Below are 16,898 nucleotides of genomic sequence, written 5' to 3'. Positions count from 1 at the left end.
ATGTGATGTTTCCCCAGCGTACGGTGCATGTTACATGCAATCATCTCTATGCTAGTTTTTTAATAATAGGTATCTCAATAATTCAACTGAAAAAAAGGGAGGAAGATTAAGGTCAGTATCAACGAAGCACAAGCTCGGATTTGAGATGAATCGGGAGGAAATTAACTCCGTCATTTTCAAAGTCACCATGCTAGTGTTTGCCTTAAAGGATTTGGGGACACTACAGAAAATGGAGGGCCGAATGAGGGTTTCCGCCGCTGTATTTTCACAGGCGAGTACAGTGTTCAGCTGTACTATTTAGGGACTTATTCTCAGTATTCAGTGACGGTACTCAAAATGTAATCTAACAAGGAATCAGTTATTAATTTTACATCTTTTATAAAAATTGATTGGAATGAAAGATAACTTGTCCATCATTCTAAATCAAATAACTTGGCACAAGGAGGACTTTAAATTTTTCATTCCTTCCTCCGTTTAGTTTATTTAGATTTAGAACTCCTGTACATAAATTTAACGCTATTACTGTTGACTACGCTATCGTGCGGCAGCAACTCATGTAACAGCAGTTACGTTCTAGGTACGTTGTACCGATTCTAGTCACCATATTACAATGCCGTGCATTTACATTGTACGCCGCACTAGAAACAGAAGGATTTCCTTACTGGAGAGTGAGCCCGCCTCACGAGTTTGCGTAACCCCCTTCGGGAATCCATGGCTCGTGACGGCTGACCGCAACCGCTGTGGGAAGCCGTATCCGCAACAGCGGCCGTGGCTGCGCACGCGCACCTGGCAACCCGCAGAACATGGAAGCCCGAGACTGGCCCGTGACGTAAGCACTAGCGACCTCGTAATCACGTTAGTGGCGCTAGTGCTACGGGGTCAACGTCATACGCGTTCCATGCGAAATTGGCACGGGATGTAATGAGAAAATTGCTCCATAAGCCTGTGGTCTTTACAAACCCATATTGTTCTCATTTTTCTTCTATTAATGTATTGTCTCCATATTACTCATTCGAAGAGTGAGTATACATTCGTTAGCTAATAATGTGTATTTTCCATTATTCTTCTACCAGAATATCTTCACGAGTTAACGATGTCGATTACTTCTCATTAGTTTGGGTATTCTGACACTGCCCTCTCAATAAATGTATTCTTCATTGTTGCTTTTTTTTAAACAATATCGGTTTACTCCCAAGAATTAGCAGCTCTCACTCAGCTAATAGTAGGCAGAAATCCAATTTGCGTTTGGATAGCACCATCTTGAAAGGTATGCCGTATACTTCTGCTTGTATCCATTTTCAGTAAGCTACCACAAGAATTCAGAAATCTTAGCAGTAATTCACGCGCTTTCAAACTGAATCTGCAGTCAGAATGAAGTTTGAAACTGGAGTGTTTCCTCAACTGTCACGCCACCTATTCTGGTGAGGAGTTCCTTGAAAAATTAAAACGAGTTCTGTATTATATTGTTGATTGTGTTTACATAAACTTATGGCTTGTTTTTTTGGTTCATAAACATTTTATTTTATGTGAATTACTTTTATGTTGTAATTTTATGTACTGACACGTTCCATGATCTTGTAGATTTGCTCCTCACTTTGGCCCTACCCAGCTAGATATGTAAAATTAAAAAAAAATGTTCTTTCTTACACCCTGTTGACCATTTCGTGTCGGTTTTCTTTTTACGCTTGGCCATAAATCTGTTCTTTGAACATTTTCGAACGAGACTTCGAACAGCTGTTTAATTGCCATTTATTATAACTACCGGTTTCTTTCCATCGTCATCGCAGAATCGTATACATCCAACCAAGCAAGAAACAAATAGAAATGCACAAAATCTAATCATACGCAGATGCTTCAAATGAACACTTACAAAACATGAAACATTAATCACGACATAGTAAATATTAGTATGGCTATCATATAATTACTTTCCTATGTGAACTGCTGAACATAGTACAGAGAACCTGTACCTGGTGTGACCAGATGTAAACAAAGCTTCTTCATACATTCAGTGTTGAAAATTATCGTAACGTGTCACATAAGGCATTGACTCTAAGCATATGAACAAAAGAAATGTTTTTCAGTAATATTAAGTCTGTTGTAAAATAATATAATGGAAAAAAATAGACACATCTTACAACACAATTGCGTGTAAGTGCGATTTTTACTCTTTGTGCATTTTTGCACTATTTCTTGATACCTTATGGTCATCACTTGAATACCGTTCTGTGTTTTTACAAATCTGTTAATCTAGAAGTCCGGCAGTGTTTTTCTGAGTCTGTTGTTGCCCATTCTGTATATTTGCCCACAGAACTCCAAGCGCCTCTTGCGAGTGCTACAACTAAATTTGTCTGTTAGGTTGCAGCATACTACTGACTTCCAAAGTAAATGCCATATCTTGTTCTGGGGGAAATAAATTTTTCTGTGCCTGATATCCAGATTTTGAAAAGTTTAAGAGACCTCGAATCGCTATGTTCACATTTGTCACGTTGTTAGCACAGGGCATCAGTGTGCATCCTATTTTGACTACAGAGGTTATCAGTCGATGATCACAAGTGTCGTGTAGTTGTCCAACCGGTTTCTACTCATGTGATTCTCAATAGGTCATGTATCTTCATAACCGATGGCTGCGTCAGTACGTACTCGGAGCGTGCAGCTCCTCAGGTCTCCTACTAGATAACTCCAGGAGGACACTGAAGGAGAGCCGGCCTCTGTGGCCGAGCGGTTCTAGGCGCTTCAGTCAGGAACCGCGCGACCGCTACGGACCCACGTTAGAATCCTACCTCGGGCATGGATGTGTGTGATGCACTTAGGTTAGTTAGGATTAAGTAGTTCTAAGTCTAGGGGACTGATGACCTCAGATGTTAAGTCCCATAGTGCTTAGAGCCATTTTTTGAACTGAAGGAGAGTGAGATTGAGAATGACGTAACCATCGAAACCAGTTCAGTCACTAAAGAATTCTTGTGACCAGTGACAGGTAACTTCTTTAGTCATGCTCCAGTGAATATAGTTTCTGATTCATGGCTTCTGAAAAAAAAATGCTCAGTTACAAATTCCACAAAATTATCTGTAGTGATTCTATATTACTCAGCAAGCCTTTTACTGTATGTCTACGGACTTTAAGTTTGTCCCATTGTCCCAAACCCACTGTCAGTAGGAACTATCCTGGATATTTGAAGGTGAGTACCTGTGGAAATGTATCAGATCACATATTTAGTTGATCTTTAGTGTAATATTAATGTGAACTTTCCATAGAGTAGATTTCCTGTACGAAATCACCAAACGTGCCCTCGGCATCCAATTATGTATATTTTAGTAGTTGTTTATGTGTGGTTTTACGCCGCTATAAATTTCTTGACGGAAGAATTTTTCTGCGTAGGCTAATCTGTAATTGATACGAATGCCTTTTTGTTTTAAATAAGTAATTTATTTCAGTATTAGCTAATAAATCTAAATCACAGCTTGCACAACAAAATTATTTAATTAAAAACGTATATGTTCTATGGAATACTGATTAATGACGTCTAGATTATCATGAATGTTAAATATTTAGTGTAGATTTTACTTTATTAATTTCAAATTTTTGAACCTTTGCCATCTCCCATGTTCTGATAACTTCTTCTACAACGAAGTTCAAAAAATGAGGCTGTGTTTGAACTTCCATAGGCTTAGTAGTTCAACCAAAGAATATTTTGGTGTTCTATTCCTTGACGTTTTGGCACTAGTTCCTGCTATTCTGAGTTCTGCAAGTCAAAGATGTTTGTTCATTCTTGGACATCAGTAAATATCCTTAAGACCCAAGAAAGTGACGCTCGAACTGGCACATTCGCCGTTCTTTGATATCACCTCCATGTCACATGTCTATTCCGTACACGACGAAATCTTCCTGAAGTGCATTACTCACCTTTCATATGACCCATCTGTTTCGACATGATTAGAATTTTAGAAAAATTTAAAGTTTATTCGCTAGTGATTTTTTTCATTTCCAGATAGTGAAACTACACAACAGAAACTGTCAATGAGAATGGTCAAGAGAAATGGAGTGCAGCATAGTAGCGAACGCATTTTTAAGTAGTCTGCTTTCCTTTCCCTAGGCTATTTTTAACAGTTTTTGTGGCTCTGGTTCTGCTTTCAAAGCACTCATTACTATGAGATTTATATTATACTACTTTGTGATAAAATATTTTTGGTATTTGGTGGTATCAATGGTGATGATTTGAAATAATGAAGCAAGTAGATAAAAAATCTGAAAAACTTACTACTTCCTGGAACAGTTTTACAGCTTAAAATTAACATACATTGACGTTCCGCTTACGTACTATATTTTCTCTCACTGAACACATGGCTTTACGTAGCAATGTCATTTCGTACAAAATTTTAAATGTACGGACCAAAGTTCTTGTGACTTTAGTACTGCATTGGTCGTATTTGTGCGCTACATGTTTTTTGTGTATTTACAGAAGGAAATCTTTGCTTTACTTTATGACTATTGTTATTTTACCACGTTTCAGGAAAACGTTTCATCAGATTTAGAGTTCATTCGTCCATAAAGTATTTTTACGGTCGCTGACTGCCTCGATGCCAAAAGTTCTAAAATTAAACTACAAAAAAGGAAGTTTTTGCAGTTCCAGAGTTTTATATGCGATTCTTCTTAATGTAAACAGATTACTCTTTATGGGGAGATAATTGTACAATGTTACTACAAATCTCCTGCAATTTGTAATTTCATATGGTTTACCAGTTTTAGATGTTCTGTTGTACATTTCGAACAGTGTCCTTATGCTGCTGGCAGGTTCACAGCGACGCAGACTGTACGTGATAAAAATAACGCAAACAGTATAACAGTACAAAAGAAATTATTAGTAATTTTTTTCTATTAATCCTTAAACGAAGTATGTTCGCTCTTCTTTAAGAATTTTCATACAGACGGTTTCCACGAAACTTCTTCATTGTGAGGGGATATTGCATATTGTGGCTTCGCAAAGGAATAGATTGAAATATTGAATGTCACTTGACTCTGTTTTTATTTTCAATAAGATCGACGGAAATATCTACTAATGAGGAAAGAATAAGTAACACAATTATTGGGTAAAATAGGGTAGTAGTCGTAATTTAAGATATGGAGTTGTGGTGTCGTACCTATATCAAAGAGAAGAGTTCAGAAATCATCAACAATACATGGATATAAAGATGGAATATAGTGAGTGGGAACACAAAAAATTATAAGTATGGATTTTTTTTATCATGTGACGTTATGGAAGCATCTCGAGAAATATTATCGTGCAAGAATTACGTAAACAACTTTGGCACAGGTTGTTAACAGTTGTGGATGCACTCAAATATCTCATTACAGGAGTCACAAATGCATATCTACTGATTTTTTTGCTGTGAGTTGCTGCCAGAAGAGATATCATTAGAGTATTGCTCCTGAGAGAATCTTAGACTTATTTCAAGTAGAAAAAGTATCTCTCCGACGAAGAGAATGAGCATGATATCTTGTAGCAATGGAAAGATACGTGGTTTACTCGTAGTAATAACAAGATGAGGCAGAATTCACGAGGTGCAAGGTTCGAATCCGATGCATAACCTTGATATACGTTTTCTGTAGTATTCCTAAATCACTTCAAATAAATAAAAGAATGAAGCTAAGGAGTACCGTCCCTTTGACGGCGATGTTAGGAACGGGCCGCAAGTCCGAAGTAGTGAAGGATGAGGAAGAAGATGTGTTGTTTTTAGTATTTATGTTGTTGTGTTCTGTACGTAAAGTTGCGTGCTGTGTGTGTACAGGTACAGTTCATTAAACTGTGTGATTTGTATGTATATAAACGTTTTGTTACACACACTAAAGGGACAACACAACTTATCAAGGGCAAATTACACAGGCGTTTTTTTATGGAAATATTATTTGAGTGATTAATGCTCGCAATATGAAACACGTAAAGAGCGGTGTGAAGCACCATACCAGCTCATGTGTTGACAAATGTCTCAAGTTCGTTTTGCGCTGCAATTTCTTTGAGATCAATACTGCTTTAATGGCATGGATTCGCGCAGAGAAGTATTATTGTGTGGCATTTTTATCACTGAACGTTTCGGAGTAAGTTAATGTCCGTGAACTTACGAAACTTATGCAAAAGATAGCCATTATACAACCACAAGAATTTAATGAAAACTGATATGGCTCTTTGCAAATAAATTAAAATTAAATTACAGTTAAGTAATATAATTAAAAAAGCGAACTTCGTAAGTTATTTCCGTGCCATTTAATATCGGTAATATTCCAATAAAACGTTGCGGTTGTGCAAAAGGCCGACAACAATCACTCATAAACTCGCGCTGTAATTACACGTTCTGATAATCTTAGAAAATAAGTCATTAGGTTTCTAACGTGCAAGCATGCTACAGATACGCAATTAAAGGTAAACATGTACATTTTAACCAAAATGTAAGAGAAGCACACTTAAAATATTTCTGACGTCTATCCTCGTCCAAGATCAAGACTGGAGTAGGTAATTACATAAAATATATTCATATTTTTAACTTAGAACAAAGAATAATATACATAATAAATCGCTATTGTTTTTAAATAAAATTACTCTGAATGATAAATGTTTTCTCTGTACATTTTCACGTACGTCCATCAAGAATCATAAAAGTCTCAATTCCTTGCAGTGTTAGTAATTCCATGCGAATAAATATTGTTCTCCTCATGGCAACCAGTACGAAGAGCGTCCTTTCAAAGAAACCATCGTGCCACTTGCTTTAAATGTTTTACAGAAACCATGAAAAATCTAAATGAGGATGGCCAGAAACATATTTGAACTATCGTCCTCCCAAACATAAATCCAATTTCTTCCCGTTGTGCCGCGTCTTTCAGTTTTGGGCGAAGGGATAGTTACTTTCTAAAGTGGGTGCGGAATTGCTTCACCGCTGATTTCAAGCTATCGGTTGATCATCAGGATGAAGGAACGACGCGTTACGGGCATGTCAAACTATTGTGATAATATCACTAACACCTATGACTTTTTCACAGCTGTGCTCAGTGTTTTTCTATTTTTATGTGAATTTCGCAAAGAAATTGCCTCAGCTGTTTGCAAGTTGTAGTCGCTTCGGTGACGCATCCGAAATGGATGCCTTGTCTTCAGATTTCTGTGTAGTTACTGGTAAATACAGTAAAATGTGGTTATGGTGAGCTTGCTGCAGCAGTGTTGTGGAGTCACAGAGGTAATTTTGGGTAAAATGACCTGAGATATTTACGGTGCTAGTCCCATGAGCAAGCATTAGATAGAGCAAAATGGGCCACTGCACCGCCCTGAGACGAGATAACTACGCCGTTATTGCCAACCGTAACAGAATGTAGTAAGGGGAAAGCCCTTCCGCAGAAAACATTTAGCGGAGACCATAATGTCACCATAACTAATCAAAACCATGTAGCATATCGAATGAAACAACAAGTTTACTGTTACGAGTCACTGATTATTTATATCCACGCCGCTTTTTAGAAGTTTAAACCTCCACCATCAGGCGGTTTTGTCCTGTTATGACTTTGGCTTTACCTGTGGCACTGCCCAGTAGGGAAAGAAAACTCTATTTCAAAAACTGGCTGTGTTGAGGTCTTTGTCTAAAAACTAAACACAAGAACTAATATAGAATACATCCAGAGGTCACAGGCTCCTTCCTCTGTCGAAATACGTGTAAACTATCACACACTTTGTAAATAGAGATGGTATCTAGAAACTACTAAGTGCAATGAACATACATCAAAGCAGAACCACTATTTTAAAGTAAGCAGAACACTTTTTTTGTGTGTGTGTCGTCAGTCTTCTGACTGCTTTATGCGGCCGCGTAGAATTTCTCTCCTGTGCCAAACTTTTCATCTACGTCCTCAATTATGTGCTAGATGTATTCCAATCTCTGTCTTCCTATACAGTTTTTGCCATCTACAGCTCCCTCTAGTACCAGTAAGTCAGTCCCTGATGTCTTAAATAATGTCCTATCATCCTGTCCTTTCTCCTTGTCACTGTTTTCCAGATATTCCTTTCCTCTCAGATTCTGAGCAGAATCTTCTCATTCCTTACCTTATCAGTCCATCTAATTTTCAACATTCCTCCAATTTTCCCACAGTCCACGTTTCACAACCATATAGTGCTGTGCTCCAAACGTCTATTCTCGGAAATTCCTTCCTCAAATTAATAAGGCCTATGTTTGATCCCAGTAGACTTCTCTCTGCCAAGAATGCCCTTTTTGCCAGCGCTAATCCGCTTTTTGTGTCATCCTTGCTCCGTCCGTCGTTGGTTATTTTACTGCGTAGGTAGCAGAGTTCTTTAACTTCATCTGCTTTGTGACCATCAATCCTAATGTTAAGATTCTCGCTGTTCTCATTTCTGCTACTTCTCATTACTTTCATCTTCCTTCGATTTAATCTCAATCCATATTCTGTACTCATTAGATTGTTCATTCCATTCAGAATATTACGTAATTCTTCACTTTCGCTCAGGACAGCAATGTCATCAATGAATCATATCATTGATATCCTCTCACCTTGCATTTTAATTCAACTCCTGATCCTTTCTTTTATTTCCATCATTGTTTCTTCGATGTACAGATTGAACAGCAGGGGCGAAAGACTTCATCCCCGTCTTAACCCTTTTTAATCCGAGCATTTCGTTCATGGTCGACCACTCTTGTTATTCCTTCTTGGTTCTTGTACATATATTGTATATTACCCGTCTCTCCCTATAGCTTACCCTATTTTTCTCAGAATTTTGAATATCTTGCACCATGTTACATTGTCAAACGCTTTTCCACGTCTACAAATCCTATGAAAGTGTCTCGATTTTTTAAAATCTTGCTTCCATTATTAATTACAACGTCAGAATTGCCTCTCTGGTACCATTACCTTTCCTAAAGTCAAACCGATCGTCATCTAACACATCCTCAATTTTTTCCCATTTTTCTGTATGATATTGTCATCAACTTGTATGCATGAGCTGTTAAGCTGATTGTGCGGTAATTCTCGCACTCGTCAGCTCTTGCAGTCTTCAGAATCGTGTTAATGATATTTTTCCGAAATGGTATGTCGCCCTACTAGTACATTCTACACACCAACGTGAATAGTCGTTTTGTTGCCACTTCCCCCATTGATTTTAGAAATTCTTATGGAATGTTATGTATCCCTTCTGCCTTATTTGATTTTAAGTCATTCAAAGCTCTTTTAAATACTGAGTCTAATACTGGATCTCTGATCTCTTCTAAATCGACTCTTGTTTCTTCTTCTATCACACCAGATAAATTTTCCCCTCATAGAGAAATTCAGTGTACTCTTTTTACCTACCCACTCTCCCCGCAATTCTGGTTGCACTGTTAATGTTACCACCTTTGATTTTAATTTCACCAAAGGTTTATTTGACTCTCCTATATGCTGAGTCAGTGCTTTCAAATATTACTTTTTCGATTTCTTCACATTTTTCGTACATACATTTCGTCTTAGCTTCCCTGCACCGCCTATTTATTTTATTCCTCTGCGACTTCTATTTCTGTATTCCTCAGTTCCTGGAACATTTTTGTACTTCCTTCTTTAATCGATCAATTGCAGTATTTCTTCTGTTACCCACAGTTGCTTTGCACCTACGTTCTTTGTACCTGTCTTTCCCTTTCCATCTTCTGTGACTGCCGCATTTATAGATGTAGCTGTTCTGCCTAGTGAGCTATCCATTATTGTTGTATCAATAACCTTAGAGAACTTCAACTGCATCTCGTTATTCCTTAGCACTGCCGTTTCCCACGTCTTTGCCTGTTGATACTTCCTTACTGATGTCTTAAACTTCAGCTTACTCTTCATCACTACTATATTGTGATCTGAGTTTGTATATGCTCCTGGGTACGCCTTACAATACAGTATCTGATTTTGGAATCTCTGGCCATGATGTAATCTAGCTGAAATATTCCAGTATCACCTGACCTTTTCCAAGTATACCTCCTCCTCTTGTGATTCTAGAACAGATTCGCTATTACTAGCTAAAATTTATTACAGAACTCAATTACTCTTTCTCCTTTCTCATGCCTCGACCCAAGTCCATATTCTCCTGTAATCTTTTCTTCCAATCCTTTTCCTACAATTGCATCCCAGTATCCTATGTCTATTAGATTTTCATCTTCCTTTGAGTATTGTCTCACTCTTTCAATAGCTTCATACACTTTCTCTACCTTTAGCTCTTTATCTTCACCTTGAGACTTCGGCATGTATACCGCAACTATCTTTGTCGGTGTTGCGTTTACTGTCGATCCTGATAAGAGAAGCCCTATCACTGAACTGTTCGCAGTAACACACACTTCGTCCTCCCTTCCTACTCATAACGAATCCTACTCCAGTTATATCATTTTCTGCTGCTGTTGATATTACCCTGTACTCATTTGACCAGAAATCCTTGTCTTCTTTCCCTTTCACTTCATTAACCCGTACTGTATCCGGTTTGAGCCTTTGCATTTCCCTTTTCAGATTTTCTAGCTTCCCTACCACACAAGCTTCTGACATACCACGCCCCGACTCAAACTTATCGTTTCGTTGATTATTCTCACTGTCACCTTCCCTTGGCAGTCACTCTCCGGATGGGTGACTATTCCGGAATGTTTTACCAAGGGAGAGATCATCATGACAGTTTTTCAATTACAGGCGAAAGTCCTATGGATACAAGTTAAATATCTTTAATGCAGTGGCTTCCATTGCCTTTTGCATCCTCAAGCCGTTGATAATTTCTAATTCTTCTTTCTTTAGGGGCAGTTTCCCACCCCAATGGCAAGAGAGTGCCCTGAACCTCTATCCGCTCCTCCGCCCTCTTTGACAAGGCCGTTGGCAGAACGAAAGTGACTTCTTATGCCGGAAGTCTTCGGCGGACGTTGCTGACTATTAATAAAAATTTTAAGTCGTAGCGGGTTTCTAGCCCGGGACTGAAGATGTTTTGATTGTGTGTCAAATACGCTTTGTTTTATCCCATTTTGTTCGTTTTCGTTCCTTGAATTTGTTCGGGGTGGACGCTCCATTATATCAGCTCATCAGTGGCCCATTAACTTTGTTTTTTTATTACAGAGGGCAGCCAGCCCTCTGACTGGACACACCGAGCTACCGTGCCGGCATCCCTAGAGCACGTGTACTCAGAGAACACATGGCAAAAGCAAAACCATTAATTCAGAGCAAGTCTTAAAGAATTGTCGAAACACTTGACTGAGCAGGTGAATAGATAACGTTAGATTAAATATTTAAAGTGGTATTCCTTTTCTGCCAAGTTTATATTGTTTTAACATAATAAAGTGATACGTTGAAAATATTAAGTGCAATAATTTTGGTGTTAAAATCATACGTAAACAACAGTGTAGGCTGGGGTTCAGAGGACGAAAGGAGTGAGAGAAGCAGAGCAAAGTTGTGATTGTGCCCGAGCTTACACCTGTAAAATGCTGTAACTGAGTAAACGTGGAAGTAATGCCCTGATAAAGAATTAGAAATATGCAGATAGTTGCACCCTAATAATACAGGGAGATGTGTAATATCAGGCTGACACGGGATACAAACTGTTTTCTGAGAGGACTTTTCTTTTTGGTTTGTGAGTTAGGTACGTCAGCTCATTATTTATAAATTATCAAAAACATGCAGATTACTAAAGTAATTCATGGTAAATATGAAGGGACGTATGAGAGAAAAGTTCTGGTTACATCAGAGCTGTTTATTTTTAGGATTCTAGATCAATTTGAATAACAGTAGCGGCAAAGCGTAACCTATAACATTCTCAGTTATATATTGCGAAGAAACTAATAAGATACAATGAATTTGCTATTTCGTTTGGTATTCTGTCAATTCATTTCTTTTAACAAGTTTCTTTCTATTGGTTTGATGGCCTTCCGTTAACCTTATCATTTCTACAACCGAAATACGCCCAACATCCAAGAAGATTTTAGACGTTTTCCTCAACGTCGTCTAGTGACAGCTTAAATTTTCCTGATTTCCTCAGCAGACATCCTTCTATTTTCTTCCTTCTTGTCCTTTCATTATTCGATGGACCTTATTTCACCTCCTTATAACACTATCCTCCAGACCGGGTCACATGAGCACCGTAACTTTTATCCACTCAACACCTGAGATCCGTAGCTTTACAAAACTGCCCTTGTTGCCAGTACCTAAATGCCGCAACCAACAGTATATCTGTGATTTTCTCTTAGTATTCGCCGGAACACGTCAGTAACCTATATTGTAGGAGTGTAACAATCTTAAGCTATTACAGTCATTTTGTTTTTTCTTTTTAAAAAAAATGTCAAATTATTGCCTTAAATACCCTGTCAGGTAGAAGGGTAACGAAAGTGCGTAAAGAAAAGAAAGTATATGTTGCAGGCAGTCCATAATTGCAACTACCTTTATTCAGGAAATATTTTTAAGGTTACGATAACAATTAACCTTTGTACGAAACACCCTTCAGTAAGTGCAATAAGCCTGTTTGTCGCCTATGCTAAGTATCTGTTTCATACCTTCCATATTTCACAGAAGTTCTCCTGCATACCGTGAGTGTTAGCACAGGAGCTGGGGAGCTTCTGTGACGTTCGTATAATAGGTGATACTGGCAAAAGTAAATCTGTGGAGGACGTCCGTAAGTCGTGCATAAGAGCATTTCCTGGGAAAGACAAGATTAACGGTTCGAATCCCAGTCAGGCGCAAAGTATTACTCTGCGTGAAATTTCCCAACAGCGTACATTCCGCTTCACCTGCATCTACATCTATGTGATTATTCTGCAATTCACAATTGAGTGTTCTTCGAACCACCGTCGAACTGTTTCTCTAGCGTTCCATTCAGCGCATAGGAAATATGAACACTTAAATCCTCCTGGATGAGTTCTGATTTTTCTTGTTTTATTACTGCCCTTCTTTGGACTTTAGCAATAATATAGCACAGAACGAACAAGCTTAGTGTAGAGTCTCTTTAGTAAACTTGTTTCATCTGCTAAGAGTTCTGACAATAAAACGCCGTCTATGGTTCGCCGACAACATATCTGTGCGATCACCCCAATTTTAGTTGTTCGTAATTTTAATTCCTATATATTTAGTTGAACTGAGAGCTTTTATATTTGTAATTTATGGTATAAATTTAACGAATCCTACTCATGTAGATGACCTCACATTTTTCCTTGATCAGGGACGATGGCCACTTTTCGCACCACGCAGATATTGTGTTTAAATCATTACGAAATTCGTTTTGATCTTCTGATAACTTAACTAGACGTTAAATGACAGAAATGTCTACAAACAGTCTAAGAGGACTGTTCAGATTGTCTCCTAAATAATTTATAGAGATTAAGAATAACAGAGGGGCTATAACACTTCCTTAGGAAACGCCATGTATTAAAGTACTTCCGTTTTACTCGATCATGTTCCATCGGTTACTACGTACTGTGACTTTCCTAACAGAACATCACGAACCCAGCCGCACAAATGAAGCGATGCTCCATAGGAAAGCAATTTGATTAGAACTGTCTCGTGAGGTTAGATTTCAAAGGCCTTCTGGAAATCTAAAAATATGTAATCAGTTTGACATCCCCTGTGTATAGCAATCATTACTTCGTGCGAATAAAGAGCTAATCGCGCTCCATAAGATATTTTCTGAGTCCGTGCTATGTCTTAACAGTTTTTTTCCCCAAGGTGATTCATAATATTGGAACACAGTATATGTTCCATAAGCTTACTGCAAATCGATGTCAGCGATACGGGTGTGTAACTCATCGGGTTACTCCTACTTCCATTCTTGAGTACTGATGTGGCCCGTGCTACTATCCAGTCTTTTGGTACCGATCTTTCGAGGGGGCCAGCTGTTCTGTTTGATTGCTAAGTACTGGGCTATTGCATTAGCATATCTGAAGTAACTTAATTGGTATACTCTCTTTGCCGGAATACTTACCTATTTTAAATGATTAACTTGCTATGCTATATCGGGGATATCTAATTCTAAGCTCTTTTCGGTTCCAATTCCGGAATATTTACTTCATTTTCTTTGCTAACGGAATTTCGGAAAAGTTTCATAACTCCGCTTTAGTGACGGTTTCAGTGGTAATATTATCATTGGTACGGCGCTGTGAAGATACTCTTTGTCTTGCTGGTGGTGTAATTTACATACGAACAGAATCTCCTCTGATTTTCTGTCAGACTTCAGAGTTTCGTTATGGAAGCTATTAAAAGCACCTCGCACTGAAGTCCATGTTAAGTTTCAAGCTTCAATAAAACATCCCTATTCTTGAAGATTTTGTATTCGTTTAAATTTGACATACTTTCCTCGTTGCTTCTGCAACAGTGTTTTGACCTGTTTTGTGTACTATTTGGGTTCAGGACTACCTATTAATTTATTAGGTATAAATCTTTCAATTGCAGGTATTACTTCATTGCATTTAAATCACATGTTGTCTACACTTACGTAGTTCGGAAGCAGTGGAGACTTTCTCTTAGGAAGGCGTCGTGCGAACTTTTGATTTTTTTAAATAGATACATTTTGCGTTTACTTTTGGTGGCGTTCGAATTTGCGGTGACCTTGTGGTCACGAATTCCTTTGTCTTTTTGCTCCCTATTTGCTCAGCTTTATTTGTTGCTAAGAGGTCAAGTATGTTTTCGCCACCATTTGGATTTCGAACTCCTGAACTAAATGCTGAAAATAATTTTCGGAGAAATAATTTTTAGTACAATTCACACTATGTTTTATACCTTCAACCGGCTTTGAACACGAATTTCCGCCAACCTATAGAGGGCAGATTGCAGTTGCCACTAACTATATATGGGTGAGGTACCTATTAGAGACGATACTCAAGTTCTCTTTGAAATGTTCAGCAACTGGATCATCTGAATCAAGTGGGAGGCTGGGTCGTTAAGAGGAGATTGTACCTTATAAACTTACAGTGTTAAATTTGTCAATTTCAGGTACATCGATCTCTTGAATAGTTCATGATAATATTATAAAATTTTAATGTCTGGTGGGGGAAGAGTCTCACATTGACTTATTTTTGTAGATAAGTCGCTTGCATTATTTTTATTTTATCTTTTAGACAATTTTTTGCAAGTTGTAAAATGTTTTCCACATATTTAAGCTTTAGTAATTCATAATTTCTACAATATTAAACTGAACTGCTTTTAAAAATGTATAATGGATTTTAAGCCCGTTTCTGTAAGTTGTGTAAGTTTCTCTGTTCTATTATAGTAAAAAGTACCTAATCGTTAAGAAAATATAATCTCAGGAATCCGGCTTTAAAGGTGAACATAGTTTGTTACTGACCTTAGAACATCCCTGCACCATATCCCGGGTCATCTGCATTTTCTTCATCCTCCCTGGCTCTCTTAGCATTTCTTGATTGCGTTCTTGCCTTCCTAGGTATCATAGTCACTTCATAATCTTTCTTCACACAGACAGCAACCAGTTCGGAGCTGCCATCGCCATATTTTCTCCAGGTTGTATGCCTAACTTTTGAAGCAGCCTAACTCTCCCCACATTGACATCATTAAATGAAAGAACTGCATCATAAACACCCAAATTCAACTTATCTTTACCTACAAATACTGTTTTAGAAATTATAGACCATATGGCACTGTTAAATGATTCATTTGGCTCTGGAAGGACAAGGAACAAATGAATATAGTTCACGAACAGGGCAGCCAACTGTGAGCACGAAATATTTTCTCAAATTAGTAAACAAGGTTTCGGAAGTTCAAGAAGTTGACAGAAGGCAAAAGGGGAACGTGAGAACATGTGCTGCCCTTGAAGTAAATGATTATTGAAAGCCTTAAATGGCTAAAATGCCCTCAGGAAACATATTTCTCTAGTAAAATACACTCAAAGGAATGTTTATGAGCAAATTTTGTTTAATGTTTGGCCCCCTACGAAATTACAATCTCCCCTTAAAAGGAACCAGATATTCATCTATTCCGGTTATCGAGAATAACCAATATATATACTAACTCACAGGGACTGCCTACTTCAATTCCATTGCATAATAAACTAATTCTAACAGCAACAAAGAAGCCGTGACGAAGTTTATTTAATCTATGCTTCCAGAACACCTTTAGGTCCTCTGCGAAAATTTCTGCTGAACTTATCAAAGGCTTTAGTCACCTTTCTGTACCTACAACGATTTGAGTTTCAATGCTGTCCATTAGCGTTTGGAGCTCTGGTTCCCAAAACCGCTACGACAATCCACAGTACAATGCTGACTGTTGGTATGTCTACCAACTTTCTGTGTTCGTCATGCATCCTTTGAAGCCCTTTCTGTACTTTCCCGAGACCCTCTAAAAAGCAAAACCGCCAGTCTATTCCACATAGCTCCTGCTGCTACCCATGTAGCCGCACCCTTTTAGTGGTGGAACCCTGACCTATCAAGCGGAATTAGAAATCTCACCAGCTTGGGTGGATTAAGTCGACAAACATGCAGCCTACACGGTCGCAGATCCGTCTGAACCTCTGATTCAGACCCTCCACTCGGCTCTGTATCAAATGTCCGCAATCAGTCCTGTTGACGATGTAACAGATGACGACCTCTGTTTTAATCCCGCAAGCAAGACCGGCAGTTTGTACCACTTCAGCTAGTAGCCAGAAATAAGAGAGAACCTCTTTCGATGCAAGCGACACACATCACCATAACCTACATGAGACACCACATGCAGTTGGCTGCAACTTGCGCTCTTCATGACATCCGGAACCACTCGTTCTACACCTGTAATGAGCCTTCCCAGTATACACACAGAGAGAACACTGAACTTTTTTACGCTCCTTGGCAGCCATACCCTTTAAGAGCAGAGTAATGGATTCGTTTAGGGAACAATCCTCTGCGCTTTGACTAAGTCACTACTCCTCATTATTCTCTGTTTCAAGAGTGTTAGCCCCACAAGG

This window comes from Schistocerca gregaria, chromosome 1, assembly GCF_023897955.1.
Source record: "Schistocerca gregaria isolate iqSchGreg1 chromosome 1, iqSchGreg1.2, whole genome shotgun sequence".
NCBI classification, from domain to species: domain Eukaryota; kingdom Metazoa; phylum Arthropoda; class Insecta; order Orthoptera; family Acrididae; genus Schistocerca; species Schistocerca gregaria.
This window is presented reverse-complemented; position numbering follows the sequence as displayed.